The following is a 21,968-nucleotide window of genomic DNA, read 5'->3' on the forward strand; positions in this document are numbered from 1 at the left end:
AAACAGATTTAAGTCAAGAAGGACTATCTCAAGCTGTTTCATAATCAAACTCCCAAAGGTCAAGGAGAAAGAAAGGATTCTGACAGCAGCAAGATAAAAGAAACAACATACGATGGAGTCCCAGTACATCCGGCAGCAGACTTTTCTGTGGAAACTGTACAGACCTGGAAAGAGTGGCATATTTAAAGTGCTGAAGGAACAACAGCAACAAAAAAGGATATTAATGAATAAGAAGAAATGATCTAAAGGTAGAAAATTCATTGGTAATAATAAGCACACAGAAAAACACATAATCTTATAACACTCTAATTGTGGTGTGAAAACTACTCAAGTAGGAAGACTAAATGATGAACCAATCAAAGATAATAACTACAACGATTTTTCAAGACATAGTACAATAAAACATCAAGAGAAACAAAATGTTAAAAAGCAAGGGTGCAAGGTTAAAGTGTAAAGTTTTTATGAATTTTCTTTTTGTGTATGTGATTATTAGTCTTAAATGATCATCAGTTTAACATAATGGGTCATAAGATAGTATTTACAAACCTCATGGTAGTCTTAAATCAAAAAACATACAAAGGACAAACAAAAAATAAAAAGCGAGAGTTAAAGCATATCACCAGAGAAAATTACCTTCACTAAAAAGAAGACAGAAAGGAAAGAAAGAAGGAAGAGATCACAGAACAACCAGAAACCAAATAACAAAACGGCAGGAGTAAGTCTCTACTTATCAATAATAACATTGAATGGAAATGAGCTAAACGCTCCAATTAAAAGACATAGAGTGGCTGAATAAATGAAAAAAAAAAACAAAAACAAAAACAAAAACAAACAAGATCTAATGCTCCATTTCCAGCATAAGACACACTTCACTCACAAAAATATATACAGTCTGAAAATAAAGGGATGGAAAAATATATCCCATGCCAATGGAAACCAAAAAAGAGCAGGCATAGCTATACTTACATCAGAAAAAATAGGCTTGAAGACAAAAACTATAAGAAGAGACAAAGGTTATTATGTAATGATAAGGGAGTTGATTCAGCAAGAGGATATAACAATTGTGAATACATATGCACCCAATACTGGAGCACCCAGATAATATTGTTAGCACTAAAGAGAGAGATAGACCCCAGTGCAATAGTAGCTGGAGACTTCAACAACCCAATTTCAGCATTGGACAGATCTTCCAGACAGCAATCAACAAGGAAACATTGGACTTAATCTGCACTATAGCACAAATGAACCAAATAGATATTTACAGGACATTTCATTCAATAGCTGCAAAACGCACATTCTTCTCAGCACACGGATCACTGTCAAGGATAGACAATACGGTAGGTCACAAAATATATGGTTGAATTTGGTATGTTAGTGTTTTGTTGAGGATGTTTGCACCAATATTCATCAGCTATATTGGCTTGTAGTTTTCTTTTAACTTTGAAAAATTGGGAATAATATCAAGCATCTTCTTTGATCACAATGGAATGCGAGTAGAAATCAATAACAAGAGGACCTTGGGAAACTATATAAACATGTGGAAATTAAATAATATGCTCCTGAATGATCAGTATGTTAATGAAGACATTACAGAAATTGAAAAATTTCTTGAAACAAATGACAAGAGAAACACGACATACCAAAACCCACGGTATACAGCAAAACAGTACTAAGAGGGAAATCTATAGCTGTAAGTGCCTACATCTAAAAAGAAGAAAAACTTCAAATAAAAAATCTGATGATGCATCTTAAAGAACTAGAAAAGCAAACCAGATTCAAAATTAGGAGAAGAAAAGAAATAATAAGGATCAGAACAAAAATAAATGAATTTGAAATGAAAAGAACAATACAAAAGATTAATGAAACAAAAAGTTGCTGTTTTAAAAAATAAGATAAACAAAAATTGACAAATTTTAGCTAGACTAAGAAAAAAAGAGAGAAGACCCAAATAAATAAAATTAGAGCTGAAAAAGGGGACATTACAACTGATAATGCAGAAATTCAAAATATCATTGGTCGCTACTATGAACAAAGACTTGTCAATGAATTTGAAAATCTAGATGAAATCTATAAAATTCTAGACACATAAAACCTACCAAGGTTGAACCATGAACAAATACAAAACCTGAAAAGATCAACAACAAGTAACAAGATCAATGGTATAATTAAGTCACCCAGTAAAGTCTGGGATCCAATGCTTCACTGCTAAATTCTATCAAACATTAAAAAGAAAGACACACACACACACACACACACACACACACACACACACACACACAAACTAATACCAATCCTACTCAAATTGTTCCAGAATATAGAAGAGGAGGGACTACTTCTAGAGACATTCTACAAGGCTGGTATTGCCCTGATACCCAAACCAGAAAAAAAAACATAAAAAGAAAAAGAAAAAGAAAACTACAGGCCAATATCTCTGACAAATAGTGATGCAAAAATTCTCAACAAAACACTAGCGTACCAAATTTAGCCATACATTAAAAAGATCATTTATCATGACCAAGTGATTTATCCCAGGAATGCAAAGATGGTTCAACATATGCAAATCGATCAATGTGATACATTATATAAATAGAATGAAGGACAAAATCCATATGATCATTTCAATTGATGCTAAAAAAGCATTTCAACATCTTTTCATGATAAAAACCATCAAAATTTTGGGTATAAAAGGAAAACCCTTAAACATAATATAAGCCACGTATGACAGACCCACAGCCAGTATCATATTGGATAGGGAAAAACCGAAAGGCTTTTCTCTTCAGTCTGGAACATGACGAGGAGGCCCACTTTTACCACTGTTGCTGAACATAGTACTGGAAGTCCTAGCTAGAGTACTCAGACAAGAGACAGAAATAAATGGCATGCAAATTGGACAGGAAGAAGTCCAATCACCATTGTTTGAATATGAAAATATATTCCAAACTTCTATTTGGAAAAGCCTAGATACAATCAAAAAACTATTGGAACTGGTAAGCAAATTCAGTGCAGTTGCAGGAAACAAAATCAACACACAAAAATCAACAGCATTTCTACATGCCAACAATGAACAATCTCAAAAAGAAATGTAAAAAATAAATAAATAAAAAAGAAATCCATTTACAACAGACACAAATACAATTAAACATCCAGGAATTCACCAAAACAGTGAAAGATTTTTACATTGAAAACTATAAAGTACTGATGAAAGAAATTGAAGAGGGCCCCCCAAAATGGAAAGATTTTCCATGTTCATGAGTTGGAAGAATCAATGTCCGTGCTCCCCAAAGCAATCTGCAGATTCAGTGCAATTTCTATGACAACACCAATGATATTTTTTACAGAAATAGAAAAAAATCCCAAAATTTATATGGAATCATAGCAGACCCAGAATAGCCAAAGCTGTCCTGAGCAAACAAAAACAAAAACAAAAAACAACAAAAAAACAAAAACAAAAACACAAACACTGGAGGAATCACATTTCCTGGCTTAAAATTATGCTACAGAGCTAGAGTAGCCCAAACAGAATGGTACTGGCATAAAAACAGACACATAGACCTTTGGAACAAAATAAAGAATCCGAAACAAACACACACACCTACAAAAACGAGTGGACTAAATTTTGACAAAGATGCCAAGAGCATACACTGGGGAAAGGACAGCCTCTTCAATTAATGGTGCTGGGGAAACTGCGTATACATATGCAGAAGAATGAACCTAAGCTCCTATCTCTTGCCATGTACAAAAATGTAATCAAAGTGAATGAAAGACTTAAATCCAAGACCTCAAACTATGAAAATACTGCAAGAAAACATTAAAGTCTCCAGAACATTGATCAGGGCAAACATTTCTTAGTACCCCACAAGCACAGGCAACCAGAGCAAAAGTGGATAAGTAAGATCACATCAAGGTAAAAAGCTTCTGCACCACAAAGGAAGCAATCAGCAAAGTGAGGAGACAATCCACAGAATGATATAAAATATTTGGGAGGGCGGGTTCTGATCACTTGATCTCCATTTCCTTTTTTCTCCTTTCAAAGAAGAAAATGAGACCCTCTCCACTCCTCAGACCAAAGTTCCAGTTCCTACTACCAAAGAAATTGTCAAATGGGGAGGCCACACCCTTATTATCAATTTTCATTTGAATATGCGTCAATGATGTGAAATGACAATAATCCAATACGAGATAGGACATGAACAAAACAGCCTGTCTAGGTGGCTAAGAAGCAGAAATGACAATGGGCAACCCTCAAGAGGGTGGCGCTTACCAGGCCCTCTGTTCTTAAAAGGTTTGTCTGTGCCAATTGGGGTAACAGTTCCACTTCATTTGCCACAGTGAATGAGTCAGTCAGTTTCTTCTTGTCAATGGGTCTGTGCCACTCCCTCCCATAAGGATGGCTGAAGGATGGGCATGAGTCCTACGTGGAGTCAGCAGGACAGAAAGGGACCTTTTGTGAGATTCTCCTAAGTCTTCAGCTGGTAAGAGAAGCCAAGATCTGTCCAGGACAATTCTGGAAGCCTCCTGGGCTCAAGCCATCCTCCCACCGCAGCCTAGTTTTTGTAGAGACTACACCTCACAGTGTTGCCCCAGCTGACCTCAAACTCCTGGCCTTAAGCAATCCTGCCTCAACCTCCCTAAGTGCTGGAATACAAGGCCTGAGCCAACACACCCAGCCCCAGGTGTTGAACTAATGAAGTGAAAGTTATTATCTAAAAATAGTTACTCACATAGGCAGTAAGAGAGAAAGTGATGCTTCAGGGACCCTGAGCCTAGGGGAAACATCAGAGTCAATCAATCCCTGAGTTGAAAATTCACTAGACCAGATGTTTCTTGATGCTGATTTTTTAAATCAAAGTCATAAACATTCTTGAAGCTTACACTTTTAGTATGTGTAAAACCTTTGGAAATTATCACAGCTTACAATGTGTGATTTGTTGTTGGCCTTGTTTCTTTTGGAGGATAGGATGAAGAATGAGGTCTGGTGACATCTTTCAGACTGGCGGTGGCAACTTCACCCACGTTCCTCACATATGCCTCCTGCCCTCCCCTGCTCTACCATGCGCATGTGCACACTCACATACTCACCCAATGCTGACACAACTCCACACACACACATTGATGAGGATTGCCAGATAAAATCCGGGTGTGAAATGCTCAGTTGAATAGAATTTCACTTAAACACTGAATACTTTTTGAGACTAGAGACGACCCAAGCAATATTTGGGACATGACTTATGCTAAAAAACTATTTGTTGTTTATTTGGAAATTCAGATTTAGTGGAATGTCCTGGAAATTCTACTATTCCCATAGTCATCCATACAACCAAACATGATCACATGACTCGCACATATACACACTTTCCTTGGGATTGTATAGTGTTTATTTGCTTATTATAATATAAATGGGGGCCCCAGCTGCTGAAATAAAAAGCAAATGTCATGGCAGTAGGTTGATATATACACTTATAATAAAATTACAGGCCAGGCGTGGTGGCTCACATCTGTAATCCCAGCACTTTGGGAGTCCGAGGCAGTCAGATCACAAAGTCAAGAGTTTAAGACCAGCCTGGCCAACATGGTGAAATCCTCTCTCTACTAAAAATGCAAAAATTAGCTAGAAGTGGTGGTGTGTGCCTGTAGTCCCAGCTACTCCGGTGGCCGAGGCGGAAGAATCGCTTGAACCCGGGAGGCGGAGGTTGCAGTGAGCCGAGATCCCGCCCTTGCACTCCAGCCTGGGTGACAGAGTGAGACTGTCTCAAACACACACACACACACACACACACACACACACACACACACAGAAAAGAAAATAGATCCTATTGTGTCCGGAATTCTAGTGTTCCAAATTCTAATGGCACAGCAATTTTCACAAAAGAGGCCAGCACACAGGCCAAGGTGATGTGGTCCTCAGCCCCCTGCCTCCTCACTTCCTGCGGTTTCAGATGTCCCTGTCAATGCTTCCCCTTGGCTTTCTAAGTTCTGGGCGTGTTTACTTTACAGATAAGGGTCTCGGCCCATCTGGGATTTGTTTGGAAGGGACAGCCTCTTTGCTTTCTTTATAAAAGTAACCCCCAGTCTTTCTGTCAGTGGGCCAACTGTTAATTCAGTAGTGGGCCTCGCCTTTTCCTGGGTGTGTTTCTGGAAGCAGTGTGTGCAGCCTGAGTGTTAACCATTTGCATGCGCTGCGCCCCACGCACGGTCCCCTGCTTGGCCTCCTTTCAAATAAGCTCTACAGTGCTGCCTGCTCCTCTCTCCTTTGTCCCCAAGGCCCTCAGGCTTCCTGAACACGTAGGCAGGCTCAGCTTATCTTTCATGAATGAGTGAGCTAGTGAATGAACCAGAGATTGGATTCCAGCTCCTTTTAGTTTGTAGTTTATCATTTTCACCACGAACCAGCAGTGCTCCTGTAGTCAGTGATCATTTAATTCAAACTCAGTGGGTCCACCGCAACCAGGACATTCAACATCATCTTAAGGTTGTATATAATTCCAAGAATAACTTAAGAAATATTCTGCTTCTTCCTCTTGGTATAGACTGTACGTGTGTGGAATAGTAATAAAACAGGCCAAGGAGCAAAAGGACACCCCAAATAGTCACGTGCTACAACTTCCTTCAGTGGAATGAAGGAAATGAGAAAAGGAGCAACAGCCTCTGCATGCTGGTGATGGTTGGGGAACCAGAGGCTCCGGGGTGTGCAGTGAAGGGGAAATGTACTCCTGGGGCTGCTGAGTGGGCGGAGGCGATGCTGTGGTTTTCCTGCAGCCTTTCACACCCACGCTGGCTAGTGCTAGAGGAAAATCCACTCCTTTTCTTAGAGCTCATGGTTTCCTCCCATGGGTAGAAACTGAGGCTCTGGGGGTGTGGCTCAGGGAGAAGCGGTTGACATCATGAGAAGCAGCAGCCATTCAGCATCAGGCTTTTTCTTTCTCCTAAGGAGGGTGCAGAACTTTCTGAACACTTATTTCATGAGGCCGCTGAAGAGCCTGGGGAGTGGGAAGTACCAAGAAATGTTTTCCACGTCCCACACAATTGAAAACAGATCTGCCCAGGGTACAAAGAGGATCAACACAGGACACCTTCGCCCCTCTGCACACTGTGCCAGGCGTGCCATCTTTTGCTCTTCACGCCAGAGCATGCGGCTGAGTTCAAACAAACACATCCACATACATAATTGCTCTCTGAAATCCACATCTAAGTACACATTTGGCCCTTCAACACCCCAAGAGACCTCCTAACATGGGCCTGGTTTCTTGTACAGAAAGCCTATTGCCATGAGGTCAGAGACTTGGTTTCTGAGAAGAGGAGACAATTGTTTTATCTGAGGAGGAAGGATGTGGGGGGAGCGGAGGACAAGCTGGCTTTGTCTTTAATTGAGGGTGTGTTTGCACAAACATACAGAGGAGCATCTCTGCATCTATAGATGGGCTTGGGACATTGTAGTCATTTGTCATTTTGCAGAGCGACTCTTCAAAGAGGTATAGCCTTAACTCCCTACGCCTTGAGTGGAGGTGGCATGTAGTTTCTCACTTCCACAGAGCAGAATGTGGAGAGGGGGAAGGTAACTTTGGAAGGGCTGGCTGATAAAGCTTACTACCCTCCGGCAAGAAGTCACGCCGATTATGTGCCTTTCACATGCTGTGAGGGTGCGATACTTTACCTCTGTGGTCTTCCCCCAAACCTCCAGTCTAACTATCAGAAATATGTCAGACAAACCCAAAAGCAGGGACATTCCACACAATGCCTGACCAGGACTCCTCAAGACTATGATGCTCATCAAAATCAAGGGAAGTCTAAAAAATGGTCACAGACCTACAAAGCCTCAGGAGGCCTGAGGGGCTTGGTGTGATGGTGCATGCCTGTAGTCCCAGATATTTGGGAGGCCAAGGTGGGAGGATTTCTTGAGGCCAGGATTTTGAGGCTTCAGTGAGCCATGATTGTACCACTGCAGTCCAGCCTGGGCACCAGAGCAAGATTCTGTCTCAAACAAGGTAAGAGGCACAAAGACTAGATGAAATCTGGTATCATGGGTGGGATCCTGAAACAGGGAAAGGACCTGAGGGAAAAACTGTTGAAATCTGAATAACATGAAGATTTAGTTAATAGAGAAGTACTGCTATTGGTTGCTAGTTGTGACAACAGTGTACCTGGTAATGGAGATGGTAACAATCAGAGAAACTGAAGAGGGACATCCAGGAACTTTCTGTGCTATCTTTGCAACTTTTCTATAAATCTAATGCTATTCTAAAACAAAAACGTTACTTACATTATAATAATAAAAGGGGGTGGTCCTGAGCAGGAGCTATACAGCACTTATGCTTGCAAGGAAGATTTTTAGAATGTGGTATAAAATTAAAGGCCTTGAGTTCTTTCCAGGTTACAATAGAAAGAGGGCTTTGAAGGGGGCTGATTATTAAAAAGTGAAATTCTTCAAGGCAAAAATCACTTGCCTTATGCTAAAAAAAAAAATGTGAACAGAAATACTTAATACGGAACGAAACTGAAATTCAGCCTCTCTGTTAGAATTTGTTACATTGGCTTAGGCACCAGTAAGCTGAGGCCATTTTTGGTACTGGGTGGAAGGGACTGTGCGACTGTGCAGAGTAAATTCTATGTGACCCTCTGATGAAACACGGCGGATCGACCTCAAACCTTCGTCTTTACTTCCGCCCCAAATTTCCGTAATGATGAAAGAAAGAAACAAAGTATAATAAGGACAAAGAACATAAAGAAGAAGCCATTCCTAGAATAATGTTGATGTGGTTTGCCCGTGTCCTCACCCAAATCTCATCCTGAATTGTACTTCCAATAATCCTCAGGTGTCATGGGAGGGACCTGGTGGGAGGTAATTGAATCATGGGGGCGGTTACCTCCATGCTGTTCTCGCGATATTGAGTGAGTTCTCACGAGATCTGATGGTTTTATAAGAGTCAGGCATTTCCCCTGCTGGCACTCATTCTCTCCTGCTGCCCTGTGAACAGGTGCCATTTGCCTTAATTGCAAGTTTACTGAGACCTCCCCAGCCATGCAGAACTGAGTCAATGAAACCTCTTTTCTTTCTTTCTTTCTTTCTTTCTTTCTTTCTTTCTTTCTTTCTTTCTTTCTTTTTTTTTTTTATGAATTACCCAGTCTCAGGTGTTTCTTCATAGCAGTGTGAGAATGGACTAACAGAGAAACAGCCAGTATCGACTGAATGTCTACCAGCCTAAATTCTCTCCCTACCAGAATTTATGGTTGAACTGGTGTTAACACTCGGAGGCAGAAAGGCAGAGAAAAACCTAAACTAGGTGGCTATGGAGGACAGTAGCAGCAAGAAGTCAGCCAGTGCATCCTGCAGAAACCCAAAATAACTTGTGCACCAGAGGCAGGATCCCCCAAGGGCAGGGCTGAAGGACAGGCTGAGAGGGAATGCAGCGGGTGCCTCTGATCCCAGGTCTCCCTCTCCCCAAAGACAGGAGTGTATTCTCTGGAGACACTGACCAGGCTATTTTGGGATTCTGGACACACAGAGGCAGGTGGAGATCAGCCTGAGGGCTGACTACAGGGGGGTACTTTGAAAGTTTTCATCATGAACAGTGGGGCCATTTTCCTGGCCCTTTCCTCTGATCTTTTCCTAAAGACCTGCAGCCCAGTGTGCACGTATCAAACCATGGGTTAGAGGATTCTTTTGAAGAAACAGACCCCATTGTACTGAACTTCTTCAGAGAAACAGCTCCAGGTAAGAATTGTTACGGGCTGAGCTATGTCTTCTAAAATGAGTGTGTTGAAATCCTAACTCCCAGTCCCTCAGAATTGGCATGTTCCGAGATGGGGCTTTTAAAGAGGTGACTAAGCCTCTTTAAATGAGGCTGCGAGGAAGAGCTCTGAAATCCAACATGACCAGTGTCCTTACGAGAGGAGGAAATTTGGACACAGAGACACCAGACATGCACAGAAGAACCATCGTGTGAAGACACAGGAAGAAGGCAGCCATCTGTGAGCCAAGGAGGGAGGCCTCAGAAGACACCCACCCTGCTGGCACCTGGATCTCAGACTTCCAGCTCCCAGAACTTAATTTCACTTAAGCTGCCCAGTCTGAGGGACTTTGCTCTGGCAGCCCCAGCAGACCAATACAGGTATACTCTGATGTGTGCCAGCAAAGAGGTCAGCCATGCTGCCATGAAGTCCAGCAACTGACAGGCAAGCACATGAAGTTTCTGTTATGACCAGGGCTTGGCAAGAAATACAGATGGCAGGCTCACAGGGGGAGAGAAAAGAGTGTAATGAGGAGGCTGTTTGTATAGGAAAGGTGTGGTGAGAGAATCTGCGAGGCCCCTTGAAGCCCCTGAGGTGAGCAGCAGAGCAGAGCTGCGATTGTTTCCCGGAACCCAAGAAAGGCTGTGGCTATCAGAGAGTGACAACCACAGGGACTGTCACCTTCAGAAGAGGAATGCAACCACTGCCAAATGACAGCTCAGCAGGGAGGTTCCGGGACACGAAATCTGCAGACTTTCTCTCTTCTCCATGTCTGACTTCCTGCTGGTGCCCCTCATTGGCTGAATCCACCAGAGTCCGGAGTGTGAAGGGGCTCTGGTGATGCTTCCACGCAGATCAGCCTCCAGGGCAGAGCAAAGCGAAGAGGATGGAGTCTGGAAGGGCAGGTATAGGATACACAGCTCACTCTCCAGCCAGCTTTGCTGTTCCTCCCTGTCCACTGTGAACAGGTAGCTAAGGATGAACAGGTAGAATCCTTCAGCACAAAAGATAGACCAAAAACAGGTAACAACACAAATGCCAAACAAGCAAACACAAAGAAACCGGAGGAGGCAGACAATGCAGTCAAGAGAATGTTTTAAAAACGAACCCAGAGAAAACAAGGTACAAACTGGAAAAGAGGTGGCCCAAGGCAAGTTATTCCTTTTTAGACACGTGATACTGTGCAAAACAGAAAAAATCAGATCAGATGAAGGAAGTCTCAGAAGTGACAAATGTGAGACTCAAAAACTTAGTTTGAGCTGTTGTAACAAAATATCAGAAACTGGGTGGCTTATAAATCACAGAAATTTACTTCTCACAGTTCTAGAAGCTGGGAAATCCAAGATCAAGGCATCCGCAGATTTGGTGCCTGGTGAGGACCCTCTGTCTGGTTCACAGGCAGTATCTTCCTGCTGTGTCCTCCATGGTGAAAAAGGAAGAGGTGTGTCCCTTGGGTTTTTAATTAAGGGCCCTAATCTCATTCATGAAGTTTCTTCCTCTGTGATGTAATTACCTCCCAAAGACTTTGCCTTTAATATCATAATCTTAAAAGTGAGGATTTCAACGTAGGAATTTGGGGGCGGGGGACATGTGTAGTATGACCATATCAATACTGTAGAGAAAGATTAGAAGATTAAAGGACTCTTTTGGAAAGCAAAATAAACAAACAAGAAAGATGCAGAAAAACAATGAAAAGAAGCTGAGAGGCATCTTCTCTTCCAGAAGATGCAACAATTGGCTCTTCAGAGTTCCAGGAAGGCCGAAAAGCAGAAAGGAAAAGAACCCATGAAATAAGCAGTGGACCAATTCTCTACCCCTGAGGCATGTGTCTCCAGATTAATGGAGCCTTCAAAGTACCCCCGCAAAAGACAGGAGAAACATACATAGCAAGGATACCTTCTTGATGTTTCGGGATTCTAGAGAGAAAAAAACGTCCTGAAGGTTGAGTGACACAGAGAGGGCAGGAGGGAGGGAAGATCCTATTAAAAACAAATCAGAAGGCAATGCTGGGAGGGAAGAAGTTAGCAGCAAAACTTTCAAGTTCTAAATTGCAGCCTAGAATTCCACATCCATCCCAATAATAAAGTGTGAGGCAGAATCCAGATATCCCAAAATATCAGGTGTCTGCTTCCAGGAAGATAGAATAGGTGAACTTTCTCTATCCCTCCTGCTAAAAGCAACTAAAATCTGGGACACTGGGTGCAAAACAAATGTAAGAAGCCTCTGAAAGGTGGAGAGAAAGAGGCAGATGGCCCAGGGACCCCAGGACCCACAGGATGGCTTCGTGGTGAGTCCCAGGACTCTCCTTTTGATTCTTATTCCAGAGTCAGAGCTAAAGAAGTGAGCCACCCAGAAGTACGAGCTTGGGGAGCAAGAAAGCCTCCCCCAAAAACCTGCTTTCTCTGGCCCAAGAACTAAACCTCAGCAAGACATAAAACCTTCGGGCACCATGCCAGTGAGACTGTAAATTGTACAACCTCTATGGAGCACAGTGTGGAGATATGGCAAAGAACTAAAAATAGAATTACTCCTTGATCCAGCAATTCCACTACTGGATATCTACCCAGAGGAAAATAAATCATTATATGAAAATGATACCTGCACTCATATGTTATCACAGCACTATGCACAATAACAGCGATATGGAATCACTTTACATGTCCATCAGTAGATGACTGGATGAAGACAATGTGATACATATACACAAAGAATACTATTCAGTCATAAAAAAAAATAAAGTCATGTTTTTTGAAGCAACATGGATGGAACTGGAGGCTATAATCTTAAGTGAAATAACACAGAAACAGAAAATCAAACACCACATGTTCTTATTTATAAGTGGGAGCTAAATAATGTGTAAACTTGGACAAACTGTGTGAAATGATGGACAATGGAGACTCAAGAGGGTAGGGAATGGGAGGGAGGTGGGTGATGAGAAATTACCTAATGGGTACAGTACACGTTATTTGGGTGATGGATGCCCTAAAAGCCCAGACTTCATGACAATACAATATATTGAGGTAACAAAATTATATCTCTTAAGTTTATACAAATTGAAAAAGAAAGCCTGTAGGCAATATCTGCTTTACTCCATCCAAACACAACAGAAAATCTGTGGCCCCATCTCCCCCAAACGAGGCCACGGTGAGGAGCCTAGGCCACGAGGCTGATGAGGAGCCCAGACCACTCAATGAATAGGGTGACGTCAAGGAAGACTGAGTAGGGAGCCAAGACTTCATCCCTGCCAGCCTGTGAAAGTCCCCAGCTTCCATGTTACCAGGAAGAACGTGTAGGGAGCCTGAACTTTTTGTACATGCTCATCAAGTTGGAAGAGTTTTCTTCTATTTCTATTTTTCTGAGAGTTTAATCATAGTGGGTGTTGAATTTCGTCAAACGCTTCCCTCTTCCCCTCGATATGACCAGATGATATTTATTTAGTCTGTTAACATGGTGGATTATATTCAGTTTTAGATATTAAAGCTGTCTTGTATTCCTGGGGAAAAAAATCTCACTTGATGTAGTTATGTATTGCTGAATTCTATTTACTAATACTTTGTATGGATTATTGCATTCTTATTTATTAAGGATATTTGTCTTGAGTTTTTTGATACTATCTGTCTGGTTTTGATATCAGAGTAATACTGTTGTCATAAAATTAACTGGCGCAGCACCTTTCTGCCCTATTATTTTGATCAAGTCATCAGAGCCAGACTGAATGGGAGAGCACGTAGACTGCAAAGACGTTTGGGGCCACACTTAAAGCCACTACAAAATTCAGGTAGGCATTCTGAATTGTGACTCAAAATGCATTATTTCAGGACCAATGTAATGGTGAAATAATACGGTGCTTTCAGAACATCACAGGCTAAACTTTAGGGTGGGGGCTGAAGGAAGGGAACCATCCACCTTGTGGCTTGTCTGCATTGTTTCTACAGGAAATGTGTTTTGAATTTCTAAAACAAAGTGCAAACAAGCTTTTGTAACTCAACCCTTCGTTTGCTGTATGATGTTTCTTTTTTTTTGAGACGGAGTTTCGCTCTTCTTACCCAGGCTGGAGTGCAATGGCGCGATCTCGGCTCACCGCAACCTCTGCCTCCTGGGTTCAGGCAATTCTCCTGCCTCAGCCTCCCGAGTAGCTGGGATTACAGGCACACGCCACCATGCCCAGCTGATTTTTTGTATTTTTAGTAGAGATGGGGTTTCACCATGTTGACCAGGATGGTCTCAATCTCTTGACCTCGTGATCCACCCGCCTCGGCCTCCCAAAGTGCTAGGATTACAGGCTTGAGCCACCGCGCCCAGCCCCTGTATGATGTTTCTTAATTCTGAAATGTAAAAAGCCAGTGGGGGCAAGCCATGTAAGGTGACTGGCAGGACAACTGGGTAAAAAAATAGGGGCGATGGTGGCACAGGTTATTAAAAGTGCCTGAAATCTGTCGTCCTGAAAGCCAAGGGTGAGCTGTTACTGGATGATTGCCATTCTTAGACAAGGGACAGCAGATCCAAGGGTGTTGCTTCCTCTCAGGTCCTCAGCGAGTGTCCTTGAGGACAGTTAGTGTTTTCCTGGTGAGCCACGCTTTTCAGTTCTTTCATAGCTTTAGTCAAAAGCAGCCCTACACTTTCCCACAAGCGAGTTGAGAATTGTAGAACTCCACAATCCTAGATGTGCACAACTTCCTTGTGGTACCTCTTGCTTAGACTGATGTCAGCCACTCTTGCTACAAGTTTACTTTATACTTAAACCCCTTCTCACAATATCTCCTGCCAGATGGGATGGTGAACCTAGCAGGATCTGATCCCTACAGTTTTGGGACTCCCTTTAAAGAATGCCTATCCATTAAAAATACCATCTAGATTTCTACTACGTGTTCAAAGTTTCTCGGTTTGCTTGTGTTGTCTCAATTTCCCCATTTGTAGAACTTCTTCTTCAAGAACTTTCCATCATAGAAGCTAACACCACAGGCAAGTGCCCTTCCCCACTGGGGATGGACTCATCAACCCATGCTAGGGACTCCCTGATCATCTGACCATTGATAATTTGCCTCCTCTCACTGTCTTCCAATGGTTTCTTTATATGTTAAATATTTACCTTGTTACCTCTTGTTCCCCTAGTGCCTCCTTCAACTTTGTTCCTTTGCCTCCCACCATCTCTGGGTTTGGGAACAGGATATCTAGGACCAAATTCTGCCCCAGATGGCAAAGCATGTGACAATGCCATCCTCATGCCAGCTGGTCAGGGAAGGGCAAGTTTGGGCACCCTGGCCGATGGGAAAAGCAAGACGAAAACAATATGGATAGGGTGTTGGTACAAGTAGCTCCCCACCTACCTGCTCACTCTCCTCCCCATCCGCAAAGTCCTTGAGTAAGTTCTCTACTCTAAAGCTTTGATATACCTTTATTTGGTAATGGATAGCTGACTACATTGTGAAATGTTTAAAGAGGAGACAGGTTGTGCTACAGGTAGACTGCAGCCAATCACATGATATGTCTAGAATATGCCTCTGTGTGTGTGTGTGTGTGTGTGTGTGTGTGTGTGTGCGCGCGCGCGCGCGCGCTCCGTGGACCTCTGGCAGTCTGCTGGAGCCTATGAAACCCTTCTCAGAAGAAAGCTGGTAAGTGTTGAAAATCAAATATGTGTGATTCAAAGAGGAAGCACTAAACTATGTAGGTATAGTCATATCTGTGTGGTTTTAGTTATTAACAGGTCCTAGAGGCTGGTGTGATAACTTCTATAATTTCAAAGTAGTGGGGAACACAAGTGCTATTTGAAGATATATTTACATGTATGAAATGAAATGAAAATATCTTCAATTTCCACTGGAGATAAAGTCCTGATCATAAAACTCTAGCTTGTTGCCTCCACTCATGGTAGAAGGAGATGCCAAATTTCAGTTACAGGCTAGTGGAAATAAAGAAGTAGTTTCTTTGTAACCAGATTTCTGTCCTCAGACCTCAAGGTAGAGATCCCATCCCTATTCCTAACAGAATTCTCCCCACGATGAGAAGGGCATTTTGCTTGGGAAGTGGATGTTTGGCTCTGCAAAAGAGCCATTCAGGCTGCACAGAACTATGGGGAGCTGTTGATCATATTAAGCTGAGAAGGTTTCCTTACGGCCCTGGGAAGCCTGAATTCAAGTTTCTTGTGACTTGGGACAGAGGAAGGAGAGGCAAGGCAGGTGCTTTGTGAGAGGCATTTGGACAAGGCCTTAGGGTAAGTGTAGGTGAGTATGTATGCGTGAGGTGGGGGTGGCCTGTGCCCAGGGGAAACAATGATGTCTGCTCAGCTTTAAGCTCTTTCCATCTAACCTACTATCCTCTGCTCTTCCAAAGTTCTATGCAAGGGTCCCTTATTAGGTGTCAGGAAACGATGAAGATGGGACAGTGTCAGTGCTTGAAGGAAATGAGAGGTGGATAAGCCAACAGGGAAACAAGGGAAGACCTAACACCTCCCCTCCCCCACAGCTTTTACAAAAGCCAACGTGGAAGCTCAAAGCTAAGGAGGAGGATTCAATCACAAGGTGTGCCAAGCTCCAGGCGCAGCTGCCCTTGGGAGTGTCTGGTTCAGTGAGGGCTCCTTTCAGCTCATGGGGTGAGTGGAATAGGTGATTCTAGAGAGATAAAGGACTTGTTTTCTGAGTGATCCAACTTTGAGTTTTCAAGTTAACTATTTGGAATCCTGAACAAAGCAGGTAAAGTAGAGCAACTCTGACTAATGTCAGAGGCGGGTCTGGACAGGCATCCCCATGCTTGTGCCTTTATAAAGCCCAGGCGGAGGGACATTGCCTCTTCCAGCTCAAGGAATGGATCCATAATAATGACTGGACCACGGATCAACAGGCAGCACATCCTACGATCCTGGATTACTAGCCCTCCTGCCCATTCCCAGAGTTCCTGTAAGCTCTTTCTCCTGGCAGAAACACAGCCCTAGGCATGTTCCCGAGGATTCAGACCCCTGGGCTCCCGCGCATGCCCAGGTACCCCCTTCCCCAGCTTGAAGAGCCAGCACCAGTGACCTAGAATTTTTCTCAGAAATAGCTTCGACAATTTTGCTACCCTCTTCTGGGCCCTTTATATTGAAGCTTTTTGGTGGCTTTTCTTCTGACTTACCCAAAATGGATCTTCTTTTGTGGCCCTTTGGATGACTTACAACATCGGAAGGGGCAGGAGTGGGTCGGCCACCTCAGATGCAGCCTGCTTCTAAATGAATGTTCAAAGTTCTTCCGGTTACCTGTAGGTTGAAGAATTTGGACTAGATGCTATCCTTTTTAGAGTACATTTTTATAACTCTTACTTGAGGATTGAAGATAGCATATTATCTATTCATTGCTATACTAATTACAAGGGTCTGTTTCACTGAAAGATTTTACCAAACATTCAAAGTCAAGGTAACACTCATATCATATATCACTTCCAAAAAAGAAAAAAGCATGTCATAGGACCAACAGGTTGATATGTTTGCCATGCAGTAGACCAGCAACATGGAGAGAACAGGGTTTGCAGAGAAAGTGTAATGATCATAGTGCATCAAGTGGGGGGATGGGAGGAGACTCTCAAATGCGTCTCCCTGAGGAGTTCTGAGCTGGGGTTCCTAAGGGGACTGCAGAAGTTGAGGGGTTGGAAAATTAGGATTGTTTGTTGGATGGGGCTGGGTGGATAAAATCATCAGGATGTAGAACTGTTCTTTTGAGTCAGCTCCCTGTGGGGTCTTTAAGACAAGCTGAATCTGTAGCTGCCTCAGTATACAGGACCTGAAGCAGCCTCCCAAAGGGAAAATGTACCTTGAACATCATGAAACTCTATCTACAGAGGAGTTAACAGGAACTACAGGGTATAGGTGACTAAAGCACAACAAGCACCACACAGCTCTGAAGAAGCAGGTCAGAGAGCCACTGGCCTCACGATGAAATCAAAGTGGGCTGCAAACGGGGCTTATTTTGTGTCTCACTCTCTTATTGATTTTTGTTAAGTTTATAGGAACTGTTTCAGGCAGGTCCCCTCTCCCAATGCACTTGAGAAAGCCATTATTATCTGGATATCAAAGCTAGAAAGAGAGCACAAACCAAAGAAAACGAAGTTCTTGAGAGATGTTAGTCTATAGATGCAAAAATTCTCACAACCTTAACAGTGCAACGCAAAATGCACAAAAAAATAACATCCCATGATCAAGAGGGATTTATTCTAGTTATGTAAGGTTGTTGTAACATTTAATATCAGCCAGGCATGGTGGCTCACACCTGTAATCCCAGCACTTTGGGAGGCTGATGTGGGCAGATCACTTGAGGTCAGGAGTCCAAGACCAGCGTGGTCAACATTGTGAAATCAGGTATCTACTAAAAATACAAAAATTAGGTGGGCGTGGTGACATGCACCTGTAATCTCAGCTACTCCAGAGGCTGAGGTAGGAGAACCACTTAAATGCTTCAGTGAGCCAGCATTCTGCCACTGCACTGCAGCCTGGGCAACATAGTGAGACTCCATTGTTTTTTGTTTTTTGATTTTTTAAAAAAATTTTTCCTTAAGTTACTGGGTTACAGGGGGTACTTGGTTACATGAATAAGTTCCTTAGTGATTTACGAGATTTTGCTGCACCTGTTACCCAAGCAGTATACCCTGCACCATATTCATAGTATTTCATCCCTCGCCTCTCCCATGCTTCCCCTCAAGTCCCCAAAGTCCATTGTATCATTCTTATGTCTCTGCATCCTCATGGCTTAGCTCCCACAGATCGGTGAGAACATATGATATTTGGTTTTCCATTTCTGAGTTACATCACTTAGAATAGTAGTCTGTCTCATCCAGGTCACTACAAATGCTGTAACTTCATTCCTATGGCTTTATAGTATTCATATACATCTGTCTCACAGTTTTTTTTATCCACTTGTTGATTATTTGGCATTTGTGTTGGTTCCATGATTTTGCAATTGCAAATTGTGCTGCTATAAACATGCATGTGCAAATATCTTTTTCAAATAATGACTACATTTCCTCTGTGTCGATACCCGGTAGTGGGATTGCTGGATCAAATGGTAGATCTACTTTTATTTCCTTAAGGAATCTCCACACTGTTTTCTGTAGTGGCTGTACTAGTTTACCTTCCCACCAGGAGTGTACAAGTGTTACCTGTTCACTACACTCCACGCCAATAACTACAGTTTTTCTATTTTTTTATTGTGACCATTCTTGCCGGAGTAAGGTGGTATCACATTGTGCTTTTGATTTGCATTTCTCTGGTCATTAATGATGTTGAACATTTTTTCATATGTTGGTTGGCCATTTGTATATCTTCTTTTGAGAATTGTTTATTTATATCCTTAGCCCACTTTTTGATGGGATTGTTTTTTTCTTAGTGATTTATTTCCGTTTGTTGTAGATTCTGGATATTAGTCCTTTGTCAGATGTATAGATTGTGAGGATTTTCTCCCACTCAGTGGGTTGTCTGTTAACTCTGCTGACTGTTCCTATTGCTTTGCAAAAGCTCTTCAATTTAATTAGGTTCCAGCTATTTATCTTTGTTTCCATTGCATTTGCTTTTGGGTTCTTGGTCATGAAATCCTTGACTAAGCCAATGTCTATAAAGGTTTTTCCAGTGTTATCTTCTAGAATTTTTCTAGTTTCAGATCTTAGATTTAAGTCTTTAATCCATCTTGAGTTGATTTTTGCATAAGGTGAGAGATGAGGATCCAGTTTCATTGTCCTGCATATGGCTGCTAGCCAATTATCCCAGCACCGTTTGTTGAAAACGGAGTCCTTTCCCCACTTTAAGTTTTTGTTTGCTGTGCCAAAGATCAGTTGGATGTAAGTGGTTGGGTTTATTTCTGGGTTCTGTTCCATTGGTCTATGTGCCTGTTTTTCTACCAGTACCACTGTTTTGGTGACTATGGCCTTATAATACAGTTTGAAATCAGGTAGTGTGATGCCTCCAGATTTATTATTTTTGCTTAGTTTTGGTTTGACTATGGGGGTTCTTTTTTGGTTCCATATGAATTTCAGAATTTTTTTTTTTTCTAATTCTGTGAAGAATGATGGTGGTATTCTGATGGGATTACACTGAATTTGTAGATTTCTTTTGGCAGTGTGGTCATTTTCACAATATTGGTTCAATCTATCTATGAACATGGGAAGTGTTTCCATTTGTTTGTGTCATCTGTAAATTTTTTCAGCAGTGCTTTGTAGTTTTCCTTGTAAAGATCTGTTGACTCCTCTGTTAGGTCTATTCCTAATTATTTTATTTCTCTTGCAGCTATTGTAAAAGGGGTTGAGTTCTTGATTTGATTCTCTGCTTCATCACTGTTGGTGTATAAAAGAGCTACTGATTTGTATACATTAATCTTGTATCTGTAAACTTTGCTAAATTCTTTGATCAGTTCTAGGAGCTTTCTGGGGGAGTTTTTAGAGTTTCCAAAGCAAACAATCATGTCGTCAGCAAACAGTGACAGTTTGACTTCCTCTTTACCGATTTGGACGTCCTTTATTTCTTCCTCTTCTCTGATGGCTCTGGCTAGGACTTCCAGCACTACATTGAAGAGGAGGGGTGAGAGTGGGCATCCTTGTATCGAAAGAGGGAATGCTTTCTCAACTTTCCCCATTTAGTGTTGTGTTGGCTGTGGGTTTGTCATAGATGCCTTTTATTATATGATGTCCCTTGTATGCTGATTTTGCAAGAATTTTAATCATAAAAGGATGCTGGATTTTGTCAAATGCTTTTTCTGCATCGATTGAGATGATCATGTGATTTTTGCTTTTAATTCTGTTTATGTGATGTATCACATTTGTTGACTTGTGTATGTGAAAACATCTCTGCCTCTCTGGTATGAAACCCACCTGATGATGGCAGATTATCTTTCTGATATGTTGTTGGAATCAGTTAGCTAGTATTTTGTTAAGGATTTTAGCATATATGTTCATCAGAGATATTTGTCTGTAGTTTTCTGGTTGTATCCTTCCCTGGTTTTAGTATTAGGGTGATGCTGGTTTCATAGAATAAATTATGGAGGGTTCCTTCTTTCTCTATCTTGTGGAATAGTGTCAAAAGGATTAGTACCAATTCTTCTCTGAATGTCTGGTAGAATTCTGCTGTGAATTGGTCTGGTCCTGTACTTTTTTGTTGTTGGTAATTTTTAAATTACCATTTCAATCTCGATACTTGTTATTGATCAGTTCAAGGTATCTAATTCTTCCTGATTCAAGCTAAGAGGGTTGTATTTTTCCAGGAATTTATCCATCTCTTCTTGGTTTTCTAGTTTATGTGCATAAAGGGGTTCATAGTGGCCTTAAATGATCATTTGTATTTCAGTGGTGTCAGTTGTAATGTCTCCTATTTTATTTCTTACAGAGGTTATTTGGATTTTCTCTCTTCTTTTCTTGGTTAATCTTGCTTATGGTCTATCAATTTCATTTATCTTTTCAAAGAACCATCTTTTTGCTTCATTGATCTTTTGTATTTTTGTTTGTTTGTTTCAATTTCATTTAGTTCTGCTCTGATCTTGGTTATTTCCTTTCTTCTACTGGGTTTGGGTTTGGTTTGTTCTTGTTTCTCCAGTTCCTTGAGTGTTACCTTAGAATGTCAGTTTGTGCTCTTTCAGATTTTTTTATGTAGGTGGTTAGGACTATGAACTTTCCTCTTAGCATCACCTTTGCTGTATCCCAGAGGTTGGTCATTTTTGTCATTCAGTTTGAATAATTTTTAATTTCCAACTTGGTTTCTTTTTTGACCCAGTGCTCACTCAGAAGCAGGTTATTTAATTTTCATGTATTTGCATGGTTTCGAAGGTCCTTTTGGAGTTGATTTCCAGTTTTATTCCACTGTGGTGTGAAAGAGTGCTTGATAAAATTTCAATTTTCTTAAATTTATTGAGGCTTGTTTTATGGCCTATCATATTGTCTCTCTTGGAGAAAGTTCCATGTGCTGTTGAATAGAACGTGTATTCTGCAATCACTGGATGAAATGTTCTGTATGTAGCTGTTAAGTTCATTTGTTCCAAGGCTTAGTTTAAATCCATTGTCTCTCTGTTGACTTTCTGTCTTGATAAGCTGTCTAGTGCTGTCAGTGTAGTATTTAAGTCCCCCACTATTATTGTGTTACTGTCTATCTCATTATTAGGTTTATTAGTCATTGTTTCATAAATTTAGGAACTTCAGTGTTAGGTGCATATAAGTTTAGAATTGTAATATTTTCCTGTTAGACAAGGCCTTTTACCATTGTAAACTGTCTCTGTCTCTTTTAACTGCTGTTACTTTTAAGT

The sequence above is a fragment of the Saimiri boliviensis genome, chromosome 9 (assembly GCF_048565385.1).
Source record: "Saimiri boliviensis isolate mSaiBol1 chromosome 9, mSaiBol1.pri, whole genome shotgun sequence".
In the NCBI taxonomy this organism is placed as follows: Eukaryota; Metazoa; Chordata; class Mammalia; order Primates; family Cebidae; genus Saimiri; species Saimiri boliviensis.